The following is an 18,023-nucleotide window of genomic DNA, read 5'->3' on the forward strand; positions in this document are numbered from 1 at the left end:
GTTTCTATCACAAAGTGGTGCAGGGAAATTTAACAGTATAGTTTGTTTTCAAAAAAATAGCTGATGAAGTTTCACTTCAAAAGTTCCAGTAGGACTAAAACAAAATATTTTGAACATAGGACTGACCAAAACAGAGCAGCTGAAAGATTCATCTTATTTGGTTCAGTCCACTGCCTGTGACAGCACCAAAGCAGAGAGAAACAGGAGTGAAGGACTAATTTAATACAGGCACATGATGCTTTCTCCAAGTATTCTCCAAACTCTGTAGCTCAGCGACTGAGTCTGACTTAAAATTCTTTCAGTAGTTTAGTAACTATTAAGGAATTTCTCTTCTATAGCCTTCTCTGTTCTTTCAGTGAGCCTCTGAAAATTTTTCTCATCCCCAGCACTGTGCAGAAAGTAATCCCACCAAGGATTCATCATACAGTAACAAACTACAACCTTTTTCCTTGTTTAAAAACTGCCATCTCCCACTCACACTTACTGAAAGCGCAGCAATACAGACAGTGTATATAACAAATCTGGACATCCAATTATGAATAAATTTAAATTAAAAAAAATATTTTTCTGCTGAATATTTCAAAAAAAGAGAGATACATGTTATATAACTTTATTTTGAAGTCATTTATGTAGTGTAGGCTATTTCATTATTAAAAAAAAAAAAAAAAAAGAGATAAAAAATTGGGTGAGAAGCTTGATTTTACCAGCTCTGTTATGTTTCTAGTTAGGCAAATCTGTTGGATATCGTGTTCTGTCAGTGAAGTACAAAACTATAATGCAAGTAAAATAAAAAAAGCTATTTTAGCATGTGAAAAAGACAAGTTTTATGTCTTTAGATACTAGCTCCTCTGCTTACACCAACAATATATCAAGTTCCAATTATCTCTGTGTCTGCTTTCCAGGAAAATTAAACATTTGATGTCTTGTTGTTCTTATTGTTGTTCTGTAATGAATTACAGAACACATCTCAGTGTTACTTAAATATGCAGCAGAGCTCTGCTCCCCTAAAGTTAATTTTTTTTCTGTGAAAACATGCTGGTATCCAACAAAGTAACAGCTCTTAATCAACCTTTGAGTGTAATGTCTAGTTTGGGTTTGGAAAACAGAATCACTGGTAAGTTCATAAACACATCAGTGTTTCTCCAAATACATATCCTACTGCTGAAACAATACAATGTTAATCTCCATAAAGCCAAAGGTTAAATTACATATCAATAACTCTATAATTAATCATTTAGCCCTCTTTGGCATGAAGAGCAACCAAGATAAAAATTGGGAAAATCTCAGTAAACACCAAAGGAGTTGAAAGGAGAGAGTCTCCCATATTTAAGGATTGTCTTGGAAATGAATATGGAAGAATAGGGATCTGGTTAATTTTTTTCTTTTTTTTTATTATTCTGGAGAGCTGACCATCATTAATGGACCTAAAACATTATGCAAAAGTCTCTGTTGAAGGCAGAAATGGATTTGAAAAAACAACGGACAGAAAACACCTGAAGGTATTAGAGGATAATCCATAAAGCAATCTGTTTGCTTCTCAAGTAGAGCACAACATTTTATTTCCTGTTGCTGTGAACTTGGCTGAAATTTGCATTAAACTGTCCATAATGATCCTTAAAACTCCTGAGCAGAAATATTCCCGAGGAAAAAAAACATTCATCAGAAAATATCCATGTAAAGGAGGAATTCATCTCCCTCCTTTTCACCTCTTTGACCTTGCTATGGGGACGTTCTGCACTGATTTGTCCTGCTCAGCTTCTCCCAAGCTGATGGTTGCTGCCTGAGGTGGAGCTTCCAATCCACTCCCAGGCACTAAAACACCATCAGAGAATCAAAGAATTCAGACTGCAGTCTAGAAAACTTTGGAAAGACCTGTCTCTGTTCAACTGCCTTGATTCTGTTCTCTCCTTTAGCCCTGGCCTTGTCTTCTCTCTGCCTTCTGCTTCTAAGGCATCATTTTTTTTAATAAATATTTCTTCCCTCCCAGGGAGCACAAAGTTGGGTTCTCTTTCTGTTCTGTAGGAAATCAACCTTCTGTTTCTTCTCCATGACATGGGGATAGCAATAATGCAAGTGTGAAGAGGGTTTTGTGAGGGGTTTTGGAGGGATGACAATTTTTTGATTGGTTTTGTTTGGTTTGTTTGTGGTTTGTTGGGGTTTTTTTAAGATAATTGCACGTAATTGTCTCACAGCCCTCATCCACAGGAAATCTGTTTCCTCACCTGTTGAAATTCTCATCTCCTCACAATATTAACTCTAAAATCCCTCCACAGTCAAAAATGAGAGAAAACAACCAAGTCCCAGATCATATCTTCCAAGGCTTTACTCATAGGAGCTGAGAACAAAACTCAGATTATCTCACACTGGTTGAGTGTGTGATTGACATAGTTCAAGTGCCTCTTCAAGCAAAGCAAATCAAGAGACTTCTAAAATAAAAGTGGAGAAGGAAACAAAGCTCTCTACAGTCACTACTCCTTAATCTTAATTATTTTAATTAATATTTTATGGGTTTCAAATGCAAAGGGCTTTATACTTTGCCATTTTTGTGTAATCAAGTTTCTTTCACTATTAGCTGATTAATCTCTGTTTTCTCTTTTAGATGATTACATTTGTTCAAAGTCAGGGTTTAGCTCAAAATGACACATTGTAAGAATAACCTACTGCAAAGGCTAATCCTTGTTGGTAATTAGCTGTAATGACTTCCAAAGGGAAAAGAAACGCAAGTGGGGGAATAAAAAAGGTATTTGTGTCTTAAAGTTATACTGCATTAACTCCAAACAATTGTGGCTGGTTTGTTAAATCACAGGTAGTTTGTTGTCAATTTGAGACTTAAAATACTGAACATCATTATCACTTGTGATATCAAAATTCCTGAAATTAAGAAACTGCAATCTAGCTACATTTAAATTTTTTAAGCTTACTGATTGCTTCTCTGCCCACTAAATTTATTCTACAGGCCTTTCTGTGCACACAGAAGCAGATAAATATTTATATACACATGTGCTCTCAAACAGTGTTCTATCTTCTCTTGAACTAAATCCAAATACGACTGTGGAGAAGAAGAGGAAAATGAGAGGGGAAAAAAAAGGTAATTTGTTCTACTACCATTATGTCATGTCTTTTTGTTAATTTTCCAGGTATTGTGGGAGACTCTCTCCCTCAGAATGCAAGTTTCTCTGTGGAATGAAAACAGTTTCTTCAGAAAGAGAAGTATCAAACACATCATCAGGTTGGAGGGAAGAAAAACTTGGATTTCACAGTAAAAAGGGTACGTAGAGATGATTCTCATTGTTCCTTCCAGTCCTTTGGGAAGCTTTTTGTAACCAAAAGTAAAGGGCTGTCATACACCAAGTACTTGCTCTTGGTTGTTTGTAGTTTAGCCACAACACATCCTCAAAACAATAAATGAAGAACTTTTTGGAAAATGGAATAACAACAGAAAAGGGGGAAGACAGATTCTTCATCCATTTGACAGGCACACACAGAGGAAAAAAGAGGGAGGGAATGGAAGATCAGTACTATGCGAGATCAGAAGAAAACTAACTGCAAAGAATGGCAAAAGAGGCTTGTTTGAAGCTCTCAGATCTCCTATCAGTAAGTTTTTAAAACTGAAAGGAAGCCTCTCTTTATTCTCCTCCCTCCCTTCTAGATCAAAATGCAGGTCCTTTGAACAAGAAGTAAAACAGAACTCATAGACATAGAAGTGTAACAAATTGATAAAAAGGCTGGGGCCAGAATGAAAGCATGAAGGGGATCAGAGGATCAAGAAAGAGTCATTGGAAAAGTATCAGGGGAAAAATAATAAAGCAAAGATGATCAAACAAGATGGATAAAGTCTAATGTTAAAACCGGACCTTTTGTGTCTATTCCTAGAATAGTTGTTGCTTAAAATATCAAGGAACGTATTTAGTCCTGATTCGACCGTCATTAATATTCTCTGTGATAAAAACCCCTCCAGCATTCCTGCACTCAGAGAGAAAACAGTTGTTTTCAGAAGACTTTAACATGGGTTTGGTGTGTTCTGCTATTTTCATCTCAGTGTGCAACCATATGCTGCCTTTTGGTACCACGATTGTCATCTGCATAACTGGCTTATATTTAAGTGAAATACTCAACGTATTTTAATGCCAACTGTATGGGTAAACAGTTCCTGAGAGAAAGGCAATTCAAATAAATGAAACAGGTCCTATCAGGTCTTCCTTTTCTCAATATTTGCCATTGAATTATCAAGGTTAATGTTGTGAGGCAGTGTTATTGCATCTTTACAAATTATTTTGTGGTTGGTTTGGTTGGAGTTTTTGAAAATTTCAAGGCACACATATTTCCATGGTATTTCACCACAGAAGACAGTTTTGGCTAATCAAAATAAGAGATCAGAAAGGGAAGTACTCAGAATTTTTGAGAAAAGGAGAAAGAGAAAGAAAGCAAACATAGAGATACCCCAAAAACAAAGGGAGAATTTAGGAAATAGACTGATTATATATGCTGACCTCCATCATAAGTAAAGTCAGCCCATTTGATGTTCAGTTTTCACCCCTGTCATTGGAGATGGGAGAGAAGGAAGAATCAGGAATCCTTCTGTTGTTCACTTTGCTCAATGGGGAGGGAAATCTTATACCCTAATGTAGCCCCTTCCTCTCTCAAATATCTCAGTGAGGGCAGACAAGTCACCAATTTTACTCTTTTTTTTCCAAAAAGTCCATCCTGCGTTGTTAACTTCTGTTCATTCAAGTCTCTGCAAAAGATTCACATCCTTTGTGATTGTCTCCTTTCACACAGAAATCTTATTTCTCCATCAAAGAATACATTACATTCAGATACTTCTGAATTTCTGAAGGAAAAGTCCTTTTAAACATACCAGGGGGTGACCTGGCCAGCTCAGTTCTAGTGGTTTATCATGAGAAGGTAACAGTTGTTAGATAACTAACATTTGGGATCTTGTGCCAGAACAATGAGGTAATTCCTAATGTATACTGTTGTCCTGCTTTCAGCTGGGATAGAGTTAATTTTCTTCCTAATAATTCATACAGTGTGGTGTTTTAGATTTAGTATGAGAATAATGTTAATAACACACTGTTTGGTTGTTGCTAAGCAGTGCTTGCTCTAAATCAAGGACTTTTCAGTTCCCATGCTCTGGCAGGGAGCAGGTGCACAAGAAGTCAGGAGGGAGCAGGGCCAGGAGAGCTGACCCAGACTGGCCAAAAGGATATTCCACATCACAGAACATCACACTCAGTAAATAAACTGGGGGATAAACTTGGTCAGGAGGCACTGATCACTGCTTGGGGACAGACTGGGCTTTAGTCAGGGGGAGCTGAGCAATTGTATTTTACACCACTTGTCTGTTTTGGGTTTTATTTTCCTCTCTCTGTTTTTGTTGTCTCCCTTTTCATTGCAATGCATGTTATTATATTGTTTTGTTTTATTTCAAGTATTAAACTGTTCTTATCCTCATCCCAAGGACTTTACCTGTTTTCCCAGTTCTCCTCCCCATCCCACTGGGGGTGAGGCTGCATGAGTGACTGTGTGACCCTTAGTTGTCAGCTGTGTTTAAACCATGACAGTTGTTCACAGCCAAGGAACATCTAAATATACAACAGAAATGGGGGGGGGGGGGCAAAGATGATTGTATCATAAAGATCATTAATTTTACATTGCCTATATAAATAGCTTTTTCAGGATGCTTTCCTAATGAAGTCTCAACTTATACTTGAAATTTAGTTACACGTTAGGTGATTTGACAACAGGAAATGAATACATTGAACTCCTAAGACATTTGCTCTTCAAGATCACCTGCTAAAATATGGCACTATTTTTTCTTCTATCTGTAAAAGGAGTGAGTGACAGGACAGAATATAACTGCTAACTAGATTTGAGTTACACTGAGCATATTGCACAGTGAATCATGAATTATTTCACTAGCTGATAAAATTATTTCCAAATATTTAAACAACATCATGTAAGATTAGATATTAGATATATATATAAGATTAGAGAAACATTTAGAAATTTGGTTTCACTGTTTCTTGAATGACAACTTCTGTCCTGAGACATGATATGGTTAGACATCAGATATGTCCAATTTTGGTGTAATTTTTGCTCTGAATATGTATTTTTAGAGTCCACCTGAGGCTAACGGAGAAAAAGCCTTTTTTCTCTTTTAGGCTATCACATTTTTTTTTAAATGATTTTTATATTTCACAAATCTCTCACGAAAGTGAAATTGCATTGGAATGCATCAAGACTACACTGTTTCACATAATCAGCTGTGTTCAAATGGAGTAAATGAGGAGATCATGTGAAAAGGAAAAAACATTTCTTCCTTTTAACAGCCCCTGAATCTTTGGCTGTAAGATTTTTAATTCATAAATTTTACAGTATATTGCCACCTATAGGATAGCACCTAAATAGAGCTTTCAAAAATTAAGCTGTGGTTATTTTATTTATAGCACTCTCTTGCAAATTTGCATACAGTGAAAAAAATGGTGGTGTGTGGGTTCTGTGATTCTATGATTCCATGTAAATTGCTGATGGATATTTCCTCATTCCAGCACAGCCACTGCATGAACAATTGCAAAATGCTAACTAGATAATCACCAGTAGAAAAAGATAATTCCATATAATGTGACCAGAGGAGACAGCACACACACCACCACAGTCCTCAGAGGTCTCTGAAGTATTGACCATCTAGAAAATGTTATATATTCATCAAGAGTTACAGTGAGTATCTTTTGCTTGGCACTCAAATCCATCAGGTTTTATCTTCTGAGCTAGTTGCACTACATGCTACACCTGGAGGACTTGTTGGATTCAGATTATCTTGAAAATTATGACTGAAACCTATTTTCATGTGGAATTTTCTTCCCTATTGGCTTTAATCTCCACCTAGTACAATATGCATTAATAAATCATATTTGGGACTGAAGTCTCATGATGAATCATCAAAATTACATCCATACTTTTTATGTTTCCTGCCCTAAACACCTTTGTTGTTCATCTTTTATTTTTTTGCTTTGCTTTAGGGTTTCCAGCTTTTTAGTTATTCTGACTGGGTTATTCTGTGAATTACTGGACATCATTCATCTTCTTCTGCAGTCAGGTTTGCCTAGATAGGCAATTGTTCACAGTCCAAACTTGAGTGCTTGTGTCCCAATTCACTTTCTGTGCATCATGATGGAAGCATAGCACAGAAAGCAGAAATGATATACGGTTGCTTTACACTGTTATTGTAGCAACATTTGCTGAATCTCCTAAAATCTGTTGTAAATTCCAGTCTCTCAGTAGTGCTTTTTATGCCTTTCTTCCTACTTCCATTAAGAAAAAAAAAAATAAACTTGTGTTATTCAAAATCTGGTTACAAAGGAAAAAAAAAGGTATGACAACAAGCAAAAAATAACACATTGGGCCAGTTCCTTTGCAAGACTCTACTCACTCTCAATACCTTTGGTTCTGCACATTGCTTGAAAAAGAATACAAAACTGCATGTGGCATTTAACCTAGCACACATTTTTATGTCTCTATAGTAAGAATTCGGATTGCTCTGTGTTCAGATAGGGAAAACAGAAGGAAAAAAGCCCTGAGAAACCAAAGCTTATGAAAACTAGGATCTGCTGCTCCTGTTTCACTGCAGAAACAGAATAATTCACAGGGGGTATTTCTTAATTTCTATTTGTCTTTTAGGTCACTCAAGTTGGTATTTTGTGCAATCCACACTTGTTCTTATTGATCCAGCTCCACAGGTTTAAACTTCTAGAAACAAAAGCCCTAGAAGGCACTTGCAAGAACAATATCCAGGCAGTGCCCAGCCGATCTGGCACCGATAACAGCAGCAGAGAACCTGTGTTAGGAAAACAAATTTCTACCAGAACAAAACTGAAATGCAAAGAAAACCACAAAGATCTATGATTCTATATCTTGCTGAAGATACACAACGGACCCAAGATTGGTCAAACAACATTATGGAGTTATGGCTCAGCATTATTGTTTTTGTTTCTTGCCCTGTGGTCTGGCAGATGCAATTTTAGCTAATGTAGGCATTGCTAGTGCCTTGTTCTATGCACTAAGATGTATTGCCAATAATACAAAGATCCTCAGCGAGTGCCTCATCGGAACATCAAAACGTATGAGTTCACCACACCTGAGAGGTCCAGATGGCAACTTCTGAACGAAAATAAAGAGGAAAAAAAACCTCTACTTGTATAGGATAGTATTAGTAGGTATTGTCTAATAATTACTTTATAATTTAAAGATTTAGCAATGAAAATTAAAGTATCTCCCACAGTGACGGTTGGTTAATATCCAGCAAAATTTTCTAGAGTTATTCCATGACTGAATGAGACTCAGCAAAGAGGAAATATCTCCATGTCCACACTGTTAAGCCAATCTTTTGGGGTTATCCACAGTTCATATGATGGCTCAGCTGATTTTTCAAAAATTGTCAGCAAAATGAGCAAAAGGCAATTCTGGGTGATGTTATAAACTCCCTATTGACCTACTTCTTTCTTCTTTCCTAACAATATTCAGTAATGCTTACAGGGATATCTTTCACCTCTTACTGAACAAGAAAGATATTTCCCTCTTCCTTACAAGGTCTTGCTTCACTGAATTCACAGCAGTGTTCAATGAAAGAATTATTCCATGAATGCAGGTGCTTAACAGATACAGAACTTCTAACATACTTTCATAACATACTTTTTTAACTAACTCTCAGCACACCCACTTGTGAAGCCATCCCAAACTCAAGCTGAGAAATGCACTGCCTGTACTACTTCTTACATCATCACATCATTCCCTATGTCTGGAGCAGTTAAACTGAATCATTAAATATTAAATTATTAAATTTTCCATCAATGATCACATAATCATAAGCAGATAGTACGGAAAAGGAGTTATATAAGTTAATAATAATCCCCAACAGAAAAATACTTCAGTTTCTCTCCAGCACTTAAGAAAAGTTAACAGCATTTCTGTGCTTGTTTCTCTCCCTGATGCCAAGAAAATGAACATATTGCCAGGCTCCCACAAACGGGTATTGTCAGGATTGCATAGCTTTGTTATTTCAAAACCAATTGCCTCAAACAAGGCAAAGTGAAGATTACTCATACTCCCGCCTCCTGCTGAGCCTGATGCTTTAAAAGAGAGGGTTTTATGTAACACAAAAAATTGCCAGCATTTCCTGAATAGCAAAAAATACACTTTTCCTCACATTCTCACGCAGTGAGACACAGAGTTAGCTGGATGTTTGTTATGGAACTTTCCAAAACAAAAGAGAGTTAAGACCAAGCAGATGAAAGTTCAGTAAATCAACAGTAAAAATAGAGTGTTTGGAGGGAAATATCTTAGATACTAAGTGTTGATATTGCTGAAGCAGGCCCACTTGGATATTTTGATTCTGTACTGAATTACCAATTTGAATGCTTAAATTTGCACTTAGCACAGAAAAGGGAAAAGTACCTTCCCTACCCCAGAGGATTTCTACAAAATTACCTCTCACATAGAAAGTCTGTATCTGTACCTCGATTTAGTGTTCTTTTCCAGATTTTTTTAATCCCCAAGTGTGTGTAGGATTCCAATTATATTTATACTACCTACAGTTATTCAAGGACGATATAAACATATAAATATCTTTACCCTTCCTTTAGAGAATTGGAAAAAATAAATAGCAAGAATCATCCAAACCTTTTCAAACTTCTGGTTTGATAAAAACCCCAACAAACAAAAAACACTAAACCATCAAGAGACTGGGAGAAATTTATCATCATCTTGTCCTCAGTTTCTAGAGATTATTCACTTATGGGAGTCTTTCATCAAGTCTGGGTGATGAAGCTCTTCCAACATTGAAGACAAACATAGATTAGTAGAACATGGATGAAATGCTGCCCCAAACCCATATATATTATCTACACAGAGCAGTTGGTTTTACTGAGGAGAAAAAAAAAAAATCTTGAACTTATTTGAAGAAAAAATGTTATCCTGCTAAAAATTCACAAAGCCTTCTTTCCTAGCTGAAGTCATCCTTTTAGTTGGCATGCCATGATGGAAGAGTGGCATCTTCTTAATTGACTTGGCAGTACAGAACTACAGAACCCAGGACTGCTTTGTCATCTAAATCATGCTGTTTGGGCAGAGTCTCTATTGCTACTTGGAAACATCTGGCCCAATTAAAGCAGGCCAGTGGCCCAACTCATCTGAAAGGCAGAGGAAGGTTAATGTCACATGCCCCAAAGGCAAAAATCTGTTACGTGCAGTAACCAGGATGTTCCCACCTATTACAGAAATTTTGTCTGGCTGAGGGAAGTTTGTCAAGCCAGACAGGAAATCAAAAGTAGAAAAAATAAAGAGGGATTTCTAGTTCAGCAGGGATAAAACTTCTGCCAGTGCAAACAATACTTAGGACTGCAGGCACATTGTCTTGGTTATTCCTATGAAATAGAAATACATGTAAATGAAGCTTCTGCACATGCAGAATGATGTCAGGTTGAAAACAGTGAAAATTTCCAATAAGAAACACTGCATGAGAGGCTGGCTTCTTACACTCCCACAGAAAACCATTCACCCCTGTAAGGTACAATATGAATCCTTAGTTATGGGTTCAGTATAAAGTCTTAGTGAGCTCATTTAGCATGCTTTATAGAGTTCAAACCATGGCTTTCCAATAACTCACATCTCAGTCACAATGGTAACACTGTGGTGACCTGTTTAAGAGAGAGAAATTAAAACAATTTATTGTATTAATTAGAAGCTTCTCTTTTACTCTGAGATACTTGTTGCAAGTAATCTGACAATTTAATTGAGGAGATCATTGATTTTAATTAACATTTTTTCCTATGAGAAAGACTGTTACTATTGGATGGTGCTGGAAATTAACAGTGGGGGGGAAAAAAACATAAGAAAGTTATATAGACAAAGAATATTCATTTTTTCCCTCTACTGCAGAGTAGTTTTGAAATTCAGAGCATTTTCTCTAGTTTGCATGATTTTGACACATCAAAAATACAGATGGAGAAGTACTAATAAGTCATAACATCCCAGACTATTTCAATGATGGGACTTGATCATTATTCAAAAGGAGTCTACATGCATAATATCACATTAATTGGTCTGCATTCAGATCCAGAACTACTGTTTCCTTGCAGTGCTCACCGATTTACTTTTTTTCATTGACTAGTTTTTCATAGTTTTTGAAAACCTGAAACTGAGCTTGACCCTCAGGTTGGAGTAATTCCTTACTTCAACCCATCTGCTAATGTAAGCAAAAATTTGTGCCCATAACAAGACTATTTAAAATAATGTGTTTAATTTTTATTTAAAAGACCATGGATAGAAGCCATTAGCTCTGAAAAAAAATACATAAATTGAAAATAAAACTCATATTTGAAGGTACAGGAAGTCTCTTCTGGTTTCTGACTAAATCAGAGATGGCAACAGCAGGAGCAGATCCCTTTATAGACACTAAAACATTTTAAAAACACAGAGCAGGAGAATTCAATTGCTGTTTATCACGCACAAAGGGCACCAGAACTTCACAGGAGTTCATTACCAGATGAATCAGAACCAGCTCACTAAACATTTCATAGATAAACAGGTTTTTTCTCCCTATCCACTACAAAACCAGAGGAGAGAGCTGAGAAACATGCAAAGGACTCAATCTTCACACAGGCAGTTTTATTTTTGTCGGCACAAAGACACCTAAAAGCATTCAGGAATAACAACTAGGAGACCTTCCTAATTTCATTATTTCAACTGAACCACGTTCTTAATTTATCTCTCTATTCAACAACTCCATACAGTCATGGCTAATTGCCACTTTAGACTTGCATCTTGAATAATTGAAGCCGAGGAGAGATTTGTTACTAAGTTTATTCCAAGCAAAAAGTGTCCCCATCCCTGGGCAGAGACCCACAGTTCCAGTTAGATTCAGCCAGCAGATGTAAAGATTCTGTCCTTGTTTGAGTCCAGAGTTGACTGTTTCACCTTTTTAATTATTATTTGAAGTGATAATTACTGACAGCAGGCTCTCCTGTATATCACTCAAAGCAAGCTCACGGCCCTTTAGGTATTTTCATCTGTCTTTGTGAATGAGAGACATCAAGGCAGAGTTTGCTTTTAAAGGTGAGGAAAGAAAGCCTTTGGGGCATTTGAGATTTCAGGTGGCAGAAGAAGCACATTCTAAGGCATCTCGTTCCAGTCACTGTGCAGAAAAAGACAAACCAAAGCTGAATATTCCCCCTCCACCCTGTCCCCCAGCTTCTCCTTCTATCAAACACTGGAACATTCTGAAGAATTTTTCTTTCATTTCCATCCTATGCATAATAAGAGATTTTGAGTATTTGTTTCTTACTTTTAAAATGTCAGATGCAAGACACAGCAAGTCCACAACACTTCACAACAAGTACACTGCTGAATTATTGTCATAAAAACATTTATTATCTTGTGGTTAACTCAGGTTATTGTTCTTTTTAAAGGACATTTTCAAAGAACCCAACCTAGGGCTAATTTCATCTTAATTATGCACGAAATTAAGAGCATGACAAACCTCACCAAACTCCTTGATTGCTCTAAGTTATAAACCAGTTTAAGTGCTTCTCTGGACAGGTGCATACACGAAGTTATGGTAAATAATTCAGCCATTAAGAAGCTAACAAGATTTAAGGACTGTCCCAGAGCTTCTTTATTCACTAAAGTATTGTCAATCTGAACGAAAAATACAGCATGAGCCAACACTTAAATTTTCATTAAAGTCAGTGTGACCTCAACAGCATCTACAAATACTTTATCTGAATTAATAGTGTGTTGAGGGTTGAACACTTGCAAAATCTCTCATGACTGGTTCGGTCAGTTAAAGTCCTAGAGCATTTAAACTCAAGAGGCAGTGACACTTGTAGACCCTGGAAGCTTAAGTCAGATTTAAACTAGTCCAAATGAGAATATCCACTTAGAAGTCATCCCATTTACCTTCCATAAAATGCCTTCACTAAGTGCACAGTCAGAGTGTGCACACGGGCAGGGTCCCTGTCACAGCTGAGGACTCTGTGCTGTGTTGCCACGGAGGGATCCCTCCTGCAGCACCTCCAGGTGCTCACTGCTTGTCCTTCAGGCTCCCTGACCTGACACAAGTTATGTGAGGCTTTGTTTCCACACTGATCTGGGAACCATTCCAGTCTTACAACCGTACAGAATCATAGACTCATGGAATTACAGAATGGTTTGGGTTGGAAGGGACCTTCAAGCTCATTTAGTTGCAAACCCCTGCCACGGGCAGTGATGCCATTCATTAGACCAGATTGCTCAGAGTCCCATCCAAGCTGGCCTTGAACACTTCCAGGGACGGGGCATCCAAAATTAAAAGCAGAAACACAAATATTTCACTGGCAGCAACTGAAGATTATGGGACCTTTGGCATGGGACATACAGGTATTACAAACCAAAACTACCTTCCAATCAACTTTAACACTGTCTCTCAACCACAGTATTCTCTTTGTGATACTCTAGAAATTTGACTTATGTTTCAAAATAATAGTTTAAGTATAATTTGCTTTAAAAAAAAAAAAATCAGCTTTCAAATAAAACGTTTCTGTGGACAGCCAACCTCTACCTTGAGGTCAGGACAAACACAAAGTAGATTAGAATTAGATTACAACCATTAGAAATTCAGATTAGAATTTGCTGGATTAGAAGCAATTTCCAGTGATGCCAGCAGGCTTCCAATTGCACTCTGCTCATAAAATGACACGATATGCCTCAAGAGAGGTATATACTAATAAACCCATCATTAAAAATTGTAACTGCTGTGGAAATCACTCTCTCATCAGCTGACCACTTGTGATCTCTTTCTGCTATATATGAAGGGAAAGAGAGTATGTGAAACACAATGAACTGTGGGACTAATAAAGAGTGTCCGTGGAAAAATTATATGCTGCATCTCCAGAATGATTACATCTCTCCACAAAATTATTATTTGTATTAATAGTCAGAGACCAGAAACTCACCCTATGAGGTTCCATATCAAAAAATTTAAAAAATTTCGACCCATTCCACACTGTCTTCCCAGTTCTGTGCTTAATTCTGCTACTGCAAGAACCACAATGGCAAGAATCACACACAGACACTGATGGGTCAGCATCTGCATGTTACAGCAACTATCTACATCAACACTGTGAGGTTTTTAATTTTTTTTAAGTTTAAAAAAAAAAAGCCGACAGGAAAAAGTCCCATTAAAAATAAACATAAGTAATTTATGCAGGAAGAGTAAGCTCCTGTTTTCCCAAGGCAGTTAAAAGCCAGCTCCACTAAAAGGCATGAGTCAGCAGCAATCTGTGTGAGAATTCATCAGAGCCAGAAACATCCCAAACTCCAAAACTGTGCAGCAAAATTTCACGTTTCAGTTATGCCAACAGCTTATGATTCAGTCTCCTCCTCCTCCTCACTGGAATCCCCCATCCCTCAAAAGGAGGAATGTCACCAAACTACGATGGCAAACTGCCACCTACGCCTTCTCCGTTACACATTCCCGAGGCTGGGATACCCTCGGTGAGGTTTCTGTGAAGAGGCTCCAAAAAAAGCATCCACACAAAGTTTAACAGTTGGCACATTTGATTTCTTGATGCACCACAGGAATTGTTCAGCCTTTCTGACAGTAAACCTTGAGGGCAGCTCTCTGAGAGTCACTGCAAGAAAACGTGGGGTTCCAAAGCCTGCACTGCATCCCAGAGGTGACACTCCCTGGGATTTGGTAGTGAAGCAATTTAAAGTGATGATTAATTCTAATGAGCTTTAATATCACCACTGCATCAGATGGGAAACAGATTATATCCTGTGGCAAGAAGCTTTAATTTGGCTTTCTGAAGGAATCTGGAAATATATCATCACCTGGTTCCACACCATCCAGGATAAAGAAAGCTGGATTTCAAGCTTGAGTTGGTTCTCAGCAGGACCTGCACCATTCTGTGTATTTTTAAACAACCTTCATAACTTCACATGTAAAATTGAGACATCTTTATTTTCTCATCTTTTTACCTATCCTTTCTGCTCAGTTGTATCCTTTTAAGGAGTATTTTCTCTCATTCTTTGTCTACAGTAAAGTATAACTGAGAACTTGTCTGTAACACCCAGATCAGCAACAAAACCAACAAAACAAAGATGCCAAATTTGTTTTGAATCATTTACTATGATTAGAGATCTGTATTCAAATCACTCTGCATACCAATTTTCCATCTCTACCTGTTACTACAAGATATTTTCTTCAAAAAACTGTCCCTGAAACCCTGGCAGACTTGTGAAATTCTGTGAGAGCATCCAGATACACTTTTAGCAGTTTATTTTGTTTTTAAAGAGAACCCAAAATAAGCCGTTCAGAATCTTTGGAGTTCACACACAAATGGCAAAACTACCTTTCCTCCTGTCTTTCCTGCTAAAAGACTTTGTGTTTTTCCATTTGTTTACCATTAAGTACACCAACACATTTCTGTTGACTTTAGCAGCCCCCAGTAGTTCCAAAGTACTAAGTACCTCTGTGGGCAGGTACTTAATTTTTGGATTTGTGCCAAGTCAAACTGCACGAACAGAAGCTATTTGTGTGTCTACAATTAAGTCCACGTTTGAGTGCTTCACTGGATTAGGTCCAGTGCTCTCACATTTGGCACCCAGGTATTTTTAAGAACGTTTCACAGTATTACACATGTTCTGCCATTATCCTCTAAGGAGAAGTCCCGCTGTAGACTCTGTATTAAAAAAAATGCCAAAAACCTAAAACAGACTAAGGCATCCTATTTTTGTGAGTTAAGCACAGTTTGTGCTAAACTGTGCAACTGTGAGTCACTGTTTTATCTATTGCAGACTTTATTAAGTTCTTCTTGGGAGGAAAGCATTAGGCAGAAGCTGCATTTCGCCTGCAGGAGCAGAGGGTGCAGATGGCCAATGCATTACTCTCAAACAGAAATGTTAAGCACCCTTCGGGCTCCATACAAATTTCTGGAATGAGAGTACATGACCATGATGGTTTGGAGCAGAAGGATTTGACCAGAAACAAACTGCCAGCAGGGACCAAGTCTTCAGAGCTGTCTCATCCCAAACTGGAATCCTGCACAGTATTTTCTCTGTACCTGAAGTAGTTCAGTATCAGAGGATTTCAAGTGCTATACAGTTTATTTAAAGGTGAATTTTTTTTTCTCTAACTGAATCTTGAGTGAGTCATCAATCACTGAGCTATTCCATGCTGGTTTTCCTCTATGGCAAGCTAACATTAAACTTTGTCTAACCACTTATGACAGTTTTTCAAACATTTTTAAAATGCAACTCCTTTTGCCTCATCTGTCTTCCTGCCACCCTTCCATTCCCTCCTCCTCCCCAGGCATCACCACTTCCATTTCTCCTCAGTGGGGGAACACAATTGGGCTGTAATTACTGCCTGTAAGTATTTACTCACTCCCACATCTTAATGGAACCAAACTGCTGATCTTTTCACAATCCTAAAATAGGTCTCAATCCTCAGCTGAAAAAAAATATTGATTTGCTAAAACATGCAGTGTCCTAACATCCCAGTATTATCCCACACAACCTAACCTTGTGCCAACAACTTAAAGATATTTTAACACCTGCTTTTACTACCATTGCAGCTTTGATATATGCAGGACTAAAATATATGTTAATGTGACTGCTACACATAGGACATGGAGGTAGTGCAAGGAGGAAGGGCCTATCTACACCAGTAAAATACGATTAATTCCAGATACTGTTTAGAATTTCCTCCTTAGATGTCTTCAGGCAATGTTAAGTTCTGTTTTACCCCATACTTGAATACATATTTGACTATGGTCTGTGTGCATGTGAGGTGGTTGAAACATGGAGCAGAAAAGCAGGGAAAGACTCCTCTGGAGCAGCCAGAGTAAGCAAATTACTTTGTGCTGACAGAAGGACAAGCCACTGGAAAAAGTGGGCAGGCAAATACACCAAGCAGAACAGTTAGGTACAATATTTCTGAATCCATTCAGCCTCTCTGTCTTTGAGAGCCAGGAAACAGTAGGGAAGAAAATTGTTCCTCACCTTCATCAGAAAACCCAATGAGTGATCATTAAAGCATGAATGAACAAGTTGGAATGCACTTTATTGCCATTTTAAATCAATTACCCATAGAGATGCTGGGCAGTCAGCATCTAATCAAACTTTTCTCACAGTATGCCTGCTATGCACAGTGAAAAAAGAACTAAACTCAATGAAATATATTGGAAATCAACTGCTTTGATTTTAGGAATACATTCAGAAAATCAACATGAAACAATTAAGAGAGAGGAATGAGTAGTAATTAGTCACTGAATCATTGTATGATGTATAAAGTACTCTCCAATCAGACACAGCCAATTAGCAAACTATGGGGAGAGGTGAACTTGGTAGGCTTGATATCTTCTGTTGGCTTGAGAATTTTGCCTCAGAGGTAAAACAAGTGTAGAAAGTAAATTTTTTTTATTCACACTTACAAGATTCCAGCATTAACCACAGTCTTAAATAGACCTAACATGTATTTAAACCTGTCTTTCTGTGTTTCCTTAGTCGTACCACTTATACCCCATTATACAACACACATGAATTAGGCCCCTCATAGGTAACCAAGTTCAAGACAACTTGAGGAAATGCTCCTTAAGAAGACTCCCATTTTGAGGAAAGAAATAAAGATTTTATATATCTATACATAAAGCATCAAAATTACCAACACAAGTGGGAAGAAAAAAAAAAGTTTGCAGACAGATCCTCTCTCCCAGATTTAGGTAATTCAGTGGAAGAACTTGTAATACTCACCTACTTGGCAGTATTTTCCACTAGACAGGACACTTAACTAATCTTCTGGCAGATACTATTTGTGAAAGGGCTCTCAGATTCATCTAATTCAGTCAAGAAACCAATGAGCTAAACCAGCCCACCAATTTCAAGAGCTTAAACCTACACATTTAAGAAGTTTTGGAGTATTCCTGTGAGCAGTTCTTTCAGCAAGCATTACAGAAAGGTGATGACACATCATGGTAACATCTTCC

The sequence above is a fragment of the Chiroxiphia lanceolata genome, chromosome 14 (assembly GCF_009829145.1).
Source record: "Chiroxiphia lanceolata isolate bChiLan1 chromosome 14, bChiLan1.pri, whole genome shotgun sequence".
Classification (NCBI taxonomy): domain Eukaryota; kingdom Metazoa; phylum Chordata; class Aves; order Passeriformes; family Pipridae; genus Chiroxiphia; species Chiroxiphia lanceolata.